Source organism: Pyxicephalus adspersus, chromosome W, assembly GCF_032062135.1.
Source record: "Pyxicephalus adspersus chromosome W, UCB_Pads_2.0, whole genome shotgun sequence".
NCBI lineage: Eukaryota > Metazoa > Chordata > Amphibia > Anura > Pyxicephalidae > Pyxicephalus > Pyxicephalus adspersus.
The window spans coordinates 3,714,474-3,729,419 of NC_092870.1; the positions used below are offsets into that span (position 1 = coordinate 3,714,474).

The 14,946-nt window shown below is 40.7% G+C and overlaps 1 protein-coding gene across 1 annotated transcript in view; it reads right to left on the reverse strand.

The window, feature by feature from the left end:
* LOC140342835 (zinc finger C4H2 domain-containing protein-like) overlaps positions 1–7,407 on the reverse strand; it is an 83,693-nt gene extending 76,286 nt beyond the window's left edge. The window contains exon 1 of the mRNA XM_072429201.1: positions 7,284–7,407. The gene's annotated coding sequence lies outside the window, so the exon portion shown is untranslated. The remainder of the gene's footprint in view (positions 1–7,283) is intronic.
* Between the last annotated feature and the right edge of the window lie 7,539 nt (positions 7,408–14,946).

Sequence of the window (14,946 nt, forward strand, 5' to 3'; positions counted from 1 at the left end):
CGGGTCGGGTGCACCAGAATTCGATTGGTCATATTCGGGTCGAACATTAGGACGACCCGAATTCGAACAACAACACTAGTTATAAAGATAGGGAAAGAAGACTTCAATCAAGAAAAGAGGATTATCCTTGTTGAACTTCATGCTGACTTTATAATGACCTCATCCCAAAAGGTGTCGTTTTTTTTCTGAATTATTAAAAACTTTATCAGAGGAACATGGATAATTAATGAACTTGAAACATATATAAGTTTAGTCAACTGGGACATAAAGGAAGAGACAATTTAAACTTTTGCCATCTTTGTGCATTATAAAGAAATCATTTTATGTTGGTTGAATTTATGAACTATGAAATCATGGCCTACAGGAATGCCAACATGGCCCTTTACACATGTTGAATAGAAAATGGTTCTACATGCTACATGCCAGATGTCGAACTGATTTGTTGAAATCACTGCTTTTGATGAAAAGTTGCTATGTGTGACTGATGATGATGTTGATTCTGATAGTCAATATTCTCAAGTTTTGAGTAAAGAATGATTACTATCGATAGGATGAGACCTACAGTGATAACCTGTCGAAAGACCTGTGACCAGTCATGGGTATCCAGTAAAGATTAAATAGCCTCCTGATGATGACTAACATATTAAAGGTTTGTTTTACAGCCAAACGACAAATAATGATGAAAAGACTCCTCCTTTTTACAGTACATATGAAAGTATTTGCATAAACGTGACTTTTATCTAAAAATGTAGAAACGCAAATTGTGTTCTAAGGATTATTTCTTGATGAGTAGGAAAAAACTTTTCCATGGACCAATGAGACTGAAAGAAGAGAGATCAATGTAATAGAATAGGTATAGATAATTACATGATTATTATATAATCAAAGTTTACCATACATTTAAAACAAACATTTATAAACATATATTTATGATAATGCAATAATTGATTGATTTCAATTGTATCAATTTTTTGAATAGTTGAGTATGTCAGCCTATAAACTTGATGGATTGAATAAATCTCACCCTCAAGAGGAGGAATTGTTAGAAACCCATAATTTTATCATACTCATGTACGTAACTGTACGTGAAGTTAAGGGCAGAACATATGTCATATATTTATCTTACTTGACAGAGTTGAGTTTAAGACTGTCCAGAAGGCTGGAACAAGTATTCATGAGCTGTGTTATCATGTAGTCTTTGTTATCTATTTCTGTATGTATGACCACATTTGAATGTATGGAATGGTATATAACGCCTTGTAACTATATTGTGAGATGTCACATCCATCAGGCGTCACCACACACACATACACATAGTTACACTCATGTATTCTTATTGAACTGCTGCTGTAACTTTCTATGAAGATTTTTGAATAAATACACAAGCTTTTTATGATACAAAAGAAGACAATCCTGTTCCTAATACACTCAAACAATTTATAATAATATTACTTTTTTGGAATGTATTTTTTTTAAAGTGTCACATAAAGGAACAGCTCTTACCCAAAGATATCTGCTATTTCATTTTCACAGAGGACTAAAGACTGCTTGCTCTGACTACCAGGTTTGGTTGTAACCCAAAGATGAAGTGCCAAAATATGTAATTCATACATTTTATGTACACATTTTTCTATGTTACATATCCATAAGGCAATCAGATGTTCCCTGGATCAACGGTTTCTGCTATCTTTACCTCAATACCCAGTTACGTTCCGTGCTTCTGGAAAAGCATCCAGCATTTTCTTGAAGCAGTCTATAGTAATTGCTGAAACTACTTCCTGAGGGAGCCGATTCCATATTTTTATGTGGAATTTTTATGAATCTCTTCCTTATCCTCCAGGTGCAAAGAGTGCCCTCTTGTCCTTTGTATATATAGACCATTTATATATGTATACAGGGTGATCAAATCCCCCTTAAACGCCTCTTCTCAAGGGAGAAATGTATGCATGTAAGTACTCACGCGCAAAGACGGTAAGGTAATAGCTTTGCAGGTGGCAAATATTCACTGATTTCTTCCTAATGTTATTCATTGGGCCAATATGTTGTAGAGGACCTATGGAATAAAAGTTTGAGGTATATGACTGCAACTACTTAGCAACATAATAAGAGGGCCCTCTATCAGCTACTTAGGTGTCTTTAGGAGTTAACTATTGCTACTGTTAATTATAGTACAGTAAGTACATCATACATTACCTACTAACCAGCGCTTAGGCATTTCTCCAGCGTTAAACTTCTGGAAAAGGGCTGTCTGACGCAGGATATAGGGATCATGGCATGATCCTGGGAAACCTGTACGTACATTCATGATTCTCCTGTAGGCATCACAGACTACTTGCACATTCAGCAAATGATATTGCTTCCGAAATTTGTTTAGGGGCCCGAATTGCCACATGGGTGCATTTGATACCCCCCAAAATATTAGGAAATCTCGCTCACCTGAAGAAATCCACCTTTACATTCCTCCACTCCCAAGCTGTGCAAGGGAAATGTCCAAAAATGGCATTAATGACCTGCATAAATACCCTGGATACTGTAGGCTGCTTCAGGCCACCTACCAATCCTGCAGTTGTCTGGATTGATCCTCTGCCTAATATATAGAGAGTCGCCAGGAGTCTGGTAACCCCTGGCACAGCCTGGCTTCTTTTTGTTGTTGAGGCTTTTTTGTCCTTCAAAAGTTTGTAAAGTTGCAGGATCACCTGGCGGGATAGGCGGAATTGCACTTTTATATTACTCCACAGCATGTCATCCAGGTTGCTACGTCATAAAAAAAGCTGTGGCTGACGGACTCATACAGGAGTTTGGTTAGATGCTGATGGCTGCTCCTCTTCTTGGGAAGATGGAGCAGCATTATCCTGTCCAGCAGCTCACTAAAGTCACATATGCGGCCACCACCCCACTCACCACAACAACCACCTCTTCCATAATAGTGAACGGCAGAGCGCATAAATGTGTGTGGCGCCTATATTTGCGTGCATATGCGTGTCCCCTGCTTATATTTGCGCACGTATGCATATGTGCCATTGCGACTGTAAATATTTTGTGAGATGTTCTTAGTCTTTCTCCTTTTAACATTCTAAATTGTTTTTGAAAAAAGTTACACATCTATATTTAGAATGCACCATTTCCTTTACTCATCAATTAGCAAACTAACATAAATCTATTTTGTGGGTTTTGCCATTACTGTTTTTTTCCCCCTCCTAGGCCCATGGAGCCTCACACCACTGGCACTACTATCCTAGGGCATACTCCAGCCCATAGACCAGCAGTCTCAGGCAAGCTAGGTTGCCTAGCAAAGTAGGCCAAAAACATCTAGGCCCCTGGGCCCTCAACCTAGCAGCTCAGCCAGTTTGAGGGAGCCCAGGATTTTGCTTTCAAGGCAACCAGTTTCACTCCTGAGCAAAATGCAGCCCTTATGGAGTCCTGCATTTAGTTTTTTCAACAAATCCGTTGAGGCTTGTACTTCCAGACCTCCCATGTTGCAGGGACCCTGGGAGGAAATTGCCAGGTGAGTAAATGCAGTGGGCAGTACACAACAGACTGTTCACCAGTGTCAGAAGCATGTGAGTGCATCTTCCGCCGCATCAGAGGTATCCTGGGAACAGAGGCTGCAAGGAGCGGGACATATTGCCAACACCTTCTGCACTCTCAGGGAGTATGGAAGATCAGCGTTGCCACTCATTGAGCCAGAAATGGTAGGGGTGGACTACAGGGATGACTCCGATGCATGGCAACCTTGTTCAATAATTTTAGACAAATTATCTAACTACAGGGCTGCAGGGCTGCATCCACTGAGATTTATAAAGCGCTGAATCCACTGTGGAGGTGGACAATAACTGGTTAGTTTGTATTTTGCCTTTTATGGAGTGGGAGGGATGAACATTTACCAATCTGTTGGATTTGTATTTCTTTGTTAGGGTCCCTCAGGTGCACAGTTAATACTATAAGAGGAAATACCTGAGGTTTCTGTAACCTATCTATATTGAATGTATGCCTTATTCTTTGGGCTGGATTTCTATGTTTTGCCTTTCTTGTGCTTTTTTGTTGCTGGGTTTTGCTTGCCTAATGATCATTTTTAGTTTGCATGCTTCTCGGACATAATTTGATAAAAAATGCATTCTATGGTTCATGTTGAGTGTTTTGGGTGATGTATTGATGTCTATAGATTCACTAGATTTGTCTGTGTCAGAATGTCAGGATGCTATCTGCATAATTTAATGGTGACCCCAAAGTAATTAGCGGATGATGTTTTTTTTAATTTTTTGGCAACAAATATCTTCATGGCCATTGTAGTGCATGCTTCACTATCCATATGTATTTTTTAATTTAAATTATTTTTGGAAGATGGATGGAGGTTAGTCTTTCCAATCCTGACTGTGTGTCACAAACCTATGTCTAAATGAACCTTTTTGCACATCCTCAGTTTGCACCGCACTTCACACATGCTCAGTGTGTATCCTTACATCTGCACATGCCCAGTGTGAGCTCCAATCAGAGACTAGGACGGCACTATGTGAAGGCTCCATGATTTCCTTCCATGGCAGATTGATTGTGACAACTTCCTGTTTCTCGCTACTCATGCATCCTCTGCTCTCCATGTATGACCAAGGTTTGTCTGCAAAGTCATTGGACATTTACCAGCACTGTTATCTGCCCAGTCAGTCATTGGACACTTACCACCTCTGTTTATCTTCAAGGTCATTGTTGTCTGCAAAGTCATTGGACATTTACCAGCACTGTTATCTGCCCAGTCAGTCATTGGACACTTACCACCTCTGTTTATCTTCAAGGTCATTGGATATTTATCACTTCTGTTTGTCTGCAAAGTCATTGGACATTTACCAGCACTCTTATCTGCCCAGTCAGTCATTGGACACTTACCACCTCTCTGTTTATCTTCAAGGTCATTGGACATTTATCACTTCTGTTTGTCTGCAAAGTCATTGGACCTTTACCAGCACTGTTATCTGCCCAGTCATTGGACACTTACCACCTCTGTTTATCTGCAAGGTCATTGGACATTTATCAATGTGTATGTTGGTTGCCTCAAAATGTGTTTTCCAGTAGCCATTATGTTACAGATGGTATGCTATGTGTAATCCCAACTGTAATATTATGTTAAAAATATGAATTTGCTATTTTATCAGCTGTTCTATTGTGGGGCTCTTGATTTCCTTTCTTTGTGACACTTTCTCTGTAGTCTTTTAGGTGGGCATGAATGCTTAGTTTTGGAATCACTTATTAATGCCAATTTTTTTAGCACCCAGTGGATGCAGATGGATTGGGTGAACCCAGTGTGGCCAAGCAGCTTCTAAACCTCACTCAGAAAATCTCTGACCATTGTGATAGAATAATAGAGTCAAGAATGGATGCCCCAAGGTCAATTGATTTGGGACAGGTCCTAACACTCCTACATCAATTTCCAATTGAAAATTGGCAGGACCGAGAAGCTCACCAACTACATGTGGCGGGCATGTATAGTCTTCTCTATCAAGAACAATAAGAAAGACATATTGACATGCAGCGTCTGGTTGAGTTGGTCCAACAACAAACATCGGCTTGTTTTGGAACAGCACATGTTACGAGTTGATCATCTATGTAATATGTTCATTGAATCCCTGGCCAACAATATTGGGGGCAAGCATATCTTTTACAAGCTAGGTTTGCAAATCCCAATAGACAGACCTCCTGCTGGCCTGGCTCCTCCTCTGGCTCATCCTCTGGCTCATCCTCCAGGCAGACCTGGCTTTTGCTCCTCTGGCTCATCCTCCAGGCAGACCTGGCTGTTGCTCCTCTGGCTCATCCTCCAGGCAGACCTGGCTGTTGCTCCTCTGGCTCATCCTTCAGGTAGGCCTGGCTTTTGCTCCTCTGGCTCCTCTTTCAGCAGCCCCGGCTCCTCCTTTAACCCAGGGACCCACCACCAGGTCAAGGCAGCTTTGGCAGCCTGGTCAGGCAGCATGCAGCTGGACAGACAGCACATAGGTGCAGTTGGGCTGGGCAGGGCAGGCTGGTGGAGGAGGAAATAGGGTCCCCCCCCCAAAAAAAATCTTTTAAATTAGAGACATGTCTCCTGTCTTCTTCAAAAAAGTTTAACTATTTCAAAATGTTTTCATGATCCTAGGCTATAGTGTTTGTGTTTGAATTCTCCTGCATGAAGTTATTTGGTTGGGTAAGTTAGCCTATTGTCTAATTTCTGTTTGAGCAATGTCCACAGGTTGGTGTACCTCACAATTTTTCGACCCTTCACCTAGGTGTTTGTTTTGCCTTGGCCAAAATATAGTTTAATGTGGGCCAAGTGCGTTCAACATTCAGTTTGGTTATCTCATCAAAGAGGAACGTGAAAGTATTTCAATTTGTCAAAGAATTAGTCAAAATTAGTATGAAGTCTAAACTCAATACTATACTTTACAATAATAAACCTTTACAAATTACTAATTTCCCAAAACACGATTGGGTAATCTTTGTTCAGTAGTTTAGCACAAATATGGCTCTTTGTAAGGCCCAAATAAGGAACACCTCACTTCTCAGACACTTGCTTTTAACAGGTAAAAATGTGCTTGCTAAATGGCAAACTACATTTCTGTTTTTAAGCTGAGATACTAAGGGGTTCAGCTGTGTACTGGATGCAAAATGTACTGCCGAACTAGAATCACATTTAGTTTGAAGAGGACATCTTTAACACAACTAACTAGTTCCTTTTAAGGTTATAACGATGCCTTTTATTTATTTTTTTTTATTTTTACATTTATTTAATAGTCAGGTGACCAGAGAGGAATGCATGCATGCTTGCAACTCTTCCAAGGTTGAAAACAGGTAGGTGTAGGATAGGAGCATGCTATATATCTATCCGTAAAAAAAAAAAAAATATATATATATATAACACCTGTGAAAGCAGCGCTGGTGTATTCATTCATATATTCCGTCACCTAAATGTGCTGCAATTCTATTATGAAGGTAAATGCCCGAATTTATTTTTTCCAAAAAAAAAAAAATTGTATATATTTATATCCCCCCCCCCAAAAAAAAAATTGTATTTATTTTTTGTATTTAATTTTTTTAACAAACATTAAAAATACATAAATATAAAACTTCACCTATTTACTTTTTTTTTTATTTGGCGGGCATACCCTTAGGAGGGTCCATCCCCAGTTGCTGCTCTATTGCAGACAACCACCGGTGCAATCTGTATAGGCTTTCTTACAAGTTACTAGTGAACCTAGAGATTTTTAGAAAAACATTTGAGTAAAAGAAGTACTGCCCTGGCAAAAAAAAAAAAAAAAACTTACCATCAGGATGTCGGTTGTATGGCGGGGTTGGGGATGGGACCTCCACAGGTCTGGCTGCTTCCTTTGAACTTGAGCTTGTTATGCATGTGGAAAAGATGGATGGATTTTTCAGCTTGTTCCTAAATTGCACAGTGCTAAATAATGAAAGATATGTTATCTAGTTTCATCAAGATATTACTGTTTTGCTGTTTCCACATCTTGAAGCAAGAAAGAAAGCTGCTTCCTGTGGACAAGTTAAATATGCAAAGGGAACTAAAGTGATGCAGTTTGGGATAAATGGAGGTTTTGGCTAAAACTTGGGCAAAGGACAGTTAACCTTTGGATTGGGTTAAAAGCTGCCTAGACATAAAGCTAGTGATACACTCAAACTGATATTTATTGGAGCTAGGCCTAACAACTAATCTCTGTCCTAATTTTTGTTATTTGTTCCAATAGAATTATCAAAAATTCAAAACACTATAAATACTTACATTCAGACAGATGTGTCCTCTGGAGAACGTGATACCAACCCAGCTCCCCTAGCTGTAGAGAAAAACAACCGCATAAGTAAAAGTGGGGTGTGGCATGCATTGGTCCCGACACACAGCTGAGTGTTAGGTCGGCTCTGTGACTCACCAGGAGGAGCCTCATTGGAGGCTTTCTGGCAGGCTATCAGAGGGCAGAAAGCAGCTGTTTAAGATGCGGAGGCAGTGTGAACATCAGCAGGGGATGTGGGCGGCTCGGATTTCATGACAATGCGAGGCAAGATGAAAGCACCTAGCCTAGGAGTGTAGCAAAGTTAACTCCATCACAGGATGCAGCTAAAATGCCCCTCCCCCCTCTCCTACATGCTGTGATACAGGAGAGGGAGAGAGAGATCAAGTGAGCCAGATTATACGGTCAATGATACACCCTCTCTTTCCAAGAAAAATCCTATTAGTGAACCTGATGGTTTATTGCAAAAGTTTCAAGATGTAATGTAGGTGGCTTTAGATGTACCAGCTAAGAAAATAACCATTAATAATCATTTTACAAGGCAATTGTGGGACTTAGGATATCGCATAGTACAACTAGAAGGGCGTTGTGATGATGTTATAACTGTGTTGGAGGGTCATGAGTAGTTGTTCGAATTCGGGTCGACCCGACCCAAATTTTGTTGGATTCGAAGCCCCGAATTCGACCCTCCCATAATGCCTAGGGACTTCCCCCATAATGCCCTGGGCCCTCCAATAACAGCAGGGATGCTCCCCTCCATGTTTGTTGTGGCAGGCAGCCAATGGCTGTCTTTCACTGCATGCCACACAGGCAGCCATTGGCCTATATAAGGCCAGGGCGTGCCTGCATTTACCACTCCTGACAGAGATTTACTAGCATCACAACCTTTCTGTGCTGCTTGGCTTGCTTTCTTTGTCAAGTGAAAAAAAGTGCTTTACTTTGTTAGACTGTGTCACACTCACACTATTAGTCAGATAGATTGTTGGATTGTACTGTATTTGTCCAGTCCTGAAATCTACTGTACTCAGATAGGTAGAGTGTTTCACTGATAGCTAGATAGATAGATAGATAGATAGATAGGTAGTGTCATGGGTTATGGGAGTGGGGAGGTACAACAGAATGAACACATAAGGATAAGGACAAGGGACTAGGCCTTCAACGGCTAGGCAGAAGGAAACGGCCACACCCTACAGATACCCCAACCTAGCCCTGACTCCTATCAGTATGAATATCCCCTGAAGGTGGGATAACACAAGAGAAGGGGCTCATTGTACCAGAGGATGCAAGGAAAATTAATATTCAGGTAATAATTTGGGTTTTCTATTTCATTAGCAAAAGAAAGAAAAACAGGATGTTACCTAGTAAGAGATTCCTGCCTGAAGCACTTTCCTTCTAAAAGACTGATCTGGGGGGTTATGCCAGACGAAATTTTTGGGGTGACAGAAAAGATTCTGTCTTCCCTTGTTCACACTGTTTTATTGCAATATCAGAAATGGTGGATGTGGGGCGAGAGCAGGTCTCCGCTCTACATACCCTGGGCGTATATATTATGCATAGTGTTTCATGTATTGTTTGTTTGTTGTCTCCCCTGTCTTGGTTTATATCTCTTTTCTTTTGTTTCAGATGTTGGGCAGGCAGTGCATTGTACAAATATCTGTGATAGGAATAGGGTACATATGAATAGGTGTTTGGAAAATATGAAGAAATGGTAATCTCAATACTCTTCCTTAATGTACAAGGTCTCAATTCCCCAGTTAAAAGATCACAAACATTTTGTTACTTTCATACATGTAAAGCAGACGTAATGGCCCTGATTCACCAAGCAAAATGGGAGGCTCAGTCGTGCATTCGTATTCGCGATCCAAATTCGGAAGCCTTCGCTCAATTCACCAACTAAATTTCAGGCGCTGGCGTATTCGCGCGGAAGTTAGTAACAGAAATAATCGCGCTGCTGGAGCGGCGCATCCCCGGCAGTTTGACACTGGCGAGCTTGCATTAAAAGTCACTGTTCCCCTAAAAAAGCATTCTTTCTAATGGCACAAATATTACCCTTAGCCCTAAAAAAAATGTTTGTGCTGTTCAAATGTTTAAAACATCTATATGCGCTAAGAAAAAAGCATATTTTATAATCACTTATTTCTTTCCTGTTGGGCAAGAGATAACTGAGTTCAGCGCCTCTACATAGGCTCCTATCTAAACGGTTAGGATGGCTGATCAGAGGAGCCGCCTGGGGGTAAATCTTGCGACTTTTCGCGGACGAAACCTCGGCTTTGCCATTGGACTAGATTTTCCCACAAAAGGCACAAGCACACACACGTTCTTGTTTGCTTCTATAGATATATATGTATGTGTGTGTGTGTGTGTGTGTGTATATATATATATATATATATATATATATATATATTTAATTGTAATTACTATAGTTAATGTTGTGCTTGGAACCTGGACCTCCTTCCATTAGCATCAGGTGTGTTAGAATGAGTATACAACTCAGCTGGACAACTAATTGACAACCAGTTTGGACAACAAGTGGAAGTGTGTTTGTATACAATAGTGCTAACAGGCAGCACAGCACAATGACAACAAACCTATAACACAACTACAAATGAACAGAGGAGTTGTGTGGCTGCAAATCAACATGAGTGCAAATGTCAGACTATTCAAAAAAACAAACAAAAAAAAGAAATAAAATCATGACAATTTATTCAGAAAAGGAATATGTACATAATACATTCAAATACCAATATGGGACAAAGGCAACAAGGGGGGTCAAGTAAGAGTTTGGTGTGGAAACCAATCACATCAATGCATACCATCCACGCAAACTTACTTGATTAACACACACACACACCAGTCCAGTTAAAATAGTACTAATGAAAATGCATATGTATACATTTAAATGTATTTAGACATACACACACAAGTGAAATCACTAAATGTTCCTTAATACATGTATTATAACATGTTTGCCTATAATCCTTTACTAAAATATTTGATTTCTCTAAAGTCAAACTGGAATGAATTTTTTATCAGGTCACAAATGTTTGTTCACATATTTTTTACACTCATACTATTGTGTGATGACATATTTTAAAGTGCCACTTTAAGTGCCCCTAGAAATTAGTTTGCAGTTTTACAACCAAAAGAAAAAGTAACAAGAAGTGCAACAAATGTAACTATAAATGAAGCAAGTTTGTGATTGAGTAGAATCTAACATAAAAAGTAACACTTACAAAAAAAACCCATCAAGCATTAAAGATTCAAACTGACCTGTAAAATGGACTGGAGATGCGCACAGAACAGGGCGCAGGTGTGCGTTAATCATCTGCTATCACCTCACCATTGAGGTTAACATCTCCTTCTGAATCACGCAGCTGAAAATTAATCGCCTTAATTGGCGTATTCAAGATCTTTGCTCATCTTTGCAGGAAACCGGCAGGTGAGTTCACTAGAACTGGGGCCCGACTCGCGCTAATAGAGTGTACTGACCAGCGCATACGTACGCGCGTCAAGCGTGCGTGCATTTCATTGATGAATCAGGCTACATTTGTCTACAAGAGACACACTTCTCTACTTCTTCCTGTCCAAAATATTTTCGTGCAGCCTATCCTACTGTTTTTAGGGCAAATCCAGCAGTAAAACGTAGAGGGGTACTCATTTATGGCCGGTACTTGATATTGGTTGGAACATTAAATGACGCTAAAGTGACATTGGTGTCCTATTATGCCCGTAATGAAAATCAACTAAGTTTTTTGGAACAGCTGATGACTTTGTTGCATAAAAATATGCAAGGCTATCTGGTGATGTGTGGTGATACAAATGTTCCACTAATACCAAGTATGGATAGGAAAAAAACATCTATGGAGTCTGTTGTATCTGGTGATGTTACACTATCAAATAAATTGCTTGAATTGGTTAGATCTGAAATGTTGTCAGATATGTGGAGGGATTTACACCCTAAAGAAATGGAGTACACATATTTCTCTCATCCCCATCAATTACTTACCTGTATAGACCATATTTTAATACACCAAAAAGCATTGCCTTTGGTTTTATCCTGCAATTTTTTGGCGGTTTCTTGGTCTGATCATGACGCAGTTTGGGCCACGGTGTCTTCCCTTTTCCTGAAGCCTGATATGTTTAAATGGTCACTTAATGATTCTTTGCTCAGTAACCCTGAGGTGGATCAAAAATTACAAGAGATTTTGGTCGAGTATTTTTCTTTAAATCAACAATGTATGACATCACCTGCAATGCTATGGGCAGCACATAAGACGGTAGTACGGGGACGGCTCATTCAAATAGCCTCACAGATTAAAAAGAAATGTAGGGCAAAGATAATAGAGTTAGAATCCAAATATGAAGAACTGCGTACGCAGTATAAAGCTTCATTAAATAAGAGTATAAGACGACAAATGGAGGAGGTCCGCACTCAATTGAATCTCTGTACAAACTAGGCTGATTAGTAGCTGGAACTTACAATATGACATGGTTTGAGAGATTGTGTGTACAGAACACAAAGGTAAAAGGAGTCTTATTGGCTCTGTACAATATTTTAGTTCAAACTAGTATGGCAATCCCATCCTATATATCCAAATGTGAGGCAGATATGGGCATGTTATTGGAACAGGAGGATTGGAAACAGATATGGTCTATGGTGGCCCATAGTAGCATTAACACTTCAGCGGTAGAAACCAATTATAAATTAATGTTAGGATGGTACATGGTGCCATCTAAGCTTTCTAAGTTTCAGCCAAACTGTATGGATAAATGTTTTAGGGGATGTAATACAGCAGTAACTCTCTATCATATATGGTGGGAGTGTCTTAAAATAAGAAAATTTTGGATGAGAGTATATCAAATAGCTTACACCTTAGTGGGTCGTGCCTTTCCCTTTGTCCACAACCCCTAATGTGCAACAAGTCAAAAAAAAATGTCCTGGTATCTAGTAAATGAGAAGATGAGAGCGATATTGTCTGCTTTGGTTTCTAAATTTCAAAAATTATGGTCACCATGGATCGAGCACTATATCCCTAAGGGCTGGGACTGGTCAAAATTGACCAAATAGCTACATCATTGATCAAGTAGGATGTAACAAATGTTCACTTTTAATATGCCGGATTGTTAGCTGGCCTGCCCTTCCTTCCTGTAAGGAACTTACCTCCTGTAAGGAACTCCAGCGAGCCCGCGGCGTCCCTGGGGATCACAGCCGGCGTGGCCAAAGCTGCTGCCCTGCTTGCAGGGTGTCGTGTCTCTCCCTGCAGGCGGAGGGATCCGTTCTAGCCGAACTACTAGCCGAACGTTCGGCCAGGCGGCATCCCCAGCATCCCTATGGACGTGAACAGAGAAAGCCATGTTTTCAGCACTCCTGTGGATGTCAAAGTAGGGCATGTCCCAGGGGTGCTGTAGGAAGACGTGCGAGCGCTACCACGCGTGCCTCTTGTACCCCCCAGGGGCGAGGCACTCGGCTGCCTCGCCGCGGGGCGGGACATAGTTAGTTTGAATTGGCCGCAGGGGATTCAGTTACCCTCCTATCAAATGGTGCCAGGTGGCGCAAGGTCATTGAGCACTCTGGCGATTTAAGGAGAACCTGTCCTGAACACCATTGCCCGCTATAAGCCTCTGTGTGTACAGTGTGCTTGGGTGCGTTCTTTAAGTTGGTTCATATTAACCTGTTGTGTTGTTACCAATAGCAACCCGGTCTGATACCTGATTCTGCTTGAACTCCGCCTGCCCTGACCTTGGATTGTTTGTGACTACTCTTGCCTGCTGCCTGCCCTGACCTCGGATTGTTCCTGACCTGCCTTTGCCTTACCCTTCTGTACCACGCTTATCGGACTGATCATCTGTGATTAACCCTTGCCTTGTTTTATGACGACAAATAAAGCTTGACAAAAGGATTCTTGGAGTTGGCTGTGGTTCAATACAGTTTTGTACTGAATCCAATAGAAAATAATTTAAATTTCCCGCTGCACGCACCAACGTCACCGGGAACTCCCGGGGAACGTCAGAGCACTCACCGGGAGACAGATCAGAAGAAGAGGACGCGGCCCGAGGATGGGATCCGACAGGCAGGACGCCGGTGGGATCAGGTAAGTGTTTATTTGGTATGTTTTTAGCTACCCCAAGTGTGGCTCGGGGTTACCACCAGGGAGGTTAACAGACAAAGACTCAAGATCAAGTGCCTAGTTTTGAAAGTGATTGCTTAATACCCAAGTCCTGTTTGCAGAGGAAATCATAAAAAGATCTTAGTGAATGAGAAGGAAAATGATTTGTCATAGATTCCATCTTGTTTGTAGTTATCTGTAGAGTTGGGGTCCCCGAGGTGATAGTCAGACAGCAGATCCCACTTTAATAGGTAAGCCCGATCACAAATATTGAGTGCCTTAAATTTTACACTAGTCTTCCACACACCATATCACCCTAAAAGTAGTGGACAGGTGGAGAGACTCAATGGTATCAATAAAAATTGCTGCTGAAGTTAAGAAACCTTGGTTTTAATGCCTGTCTATTGTACAGTATTCAATATGAACAACACGTGAAGGGAATTATAGGCTCTCACCTTAAGAAATATTATTTGGGATGGCCCCAAGAACAGGACTGTACTTTCCCCAACAGCTACCAGCACTTTATACTGTTATGACAGGTTATGTGGCCTCTTTGTAGAAATGCCTAAACAAGGTGCATAAATATGTGTTTGAATATATTCCAGGTCCTAACTCAATAACTGGATCCTAAAAGTTGAAAACAGGAGATTGGGTGGTAATAAAAAGACACACCAGATAACATTGGAACCCAGGTTCGATGGTCCCTACCAAGTTCAACATGAATGAAACTCATCAGCAGACACACCTGGATATACAGTTAGGTCCATAAATATTTGGACAGAGACAACTTTTTTTCTAATTTTGGTTCTGTACATTACCACAATTAGTTTTAAATGAAACAACTCAGATGCAGTTGAACTGCAGACTTTCACCTTTAATTCGGTGAGTTGAACAGAAAGATTGCATAAAAATGTGAGGAACTAAAGCCTTTTTTAACACAATCACTTAATTTCAGGGGCTCAAAGTCAAGTAATTGGACAATTCACTCAAAGGCTATTTCATGGGCTGGTGTGGGCAATTACTTTGTTATGTCATTATCAATTAAGCAGATAAAAGGCCTGGAGTTGATTCGGGGGGGGGGG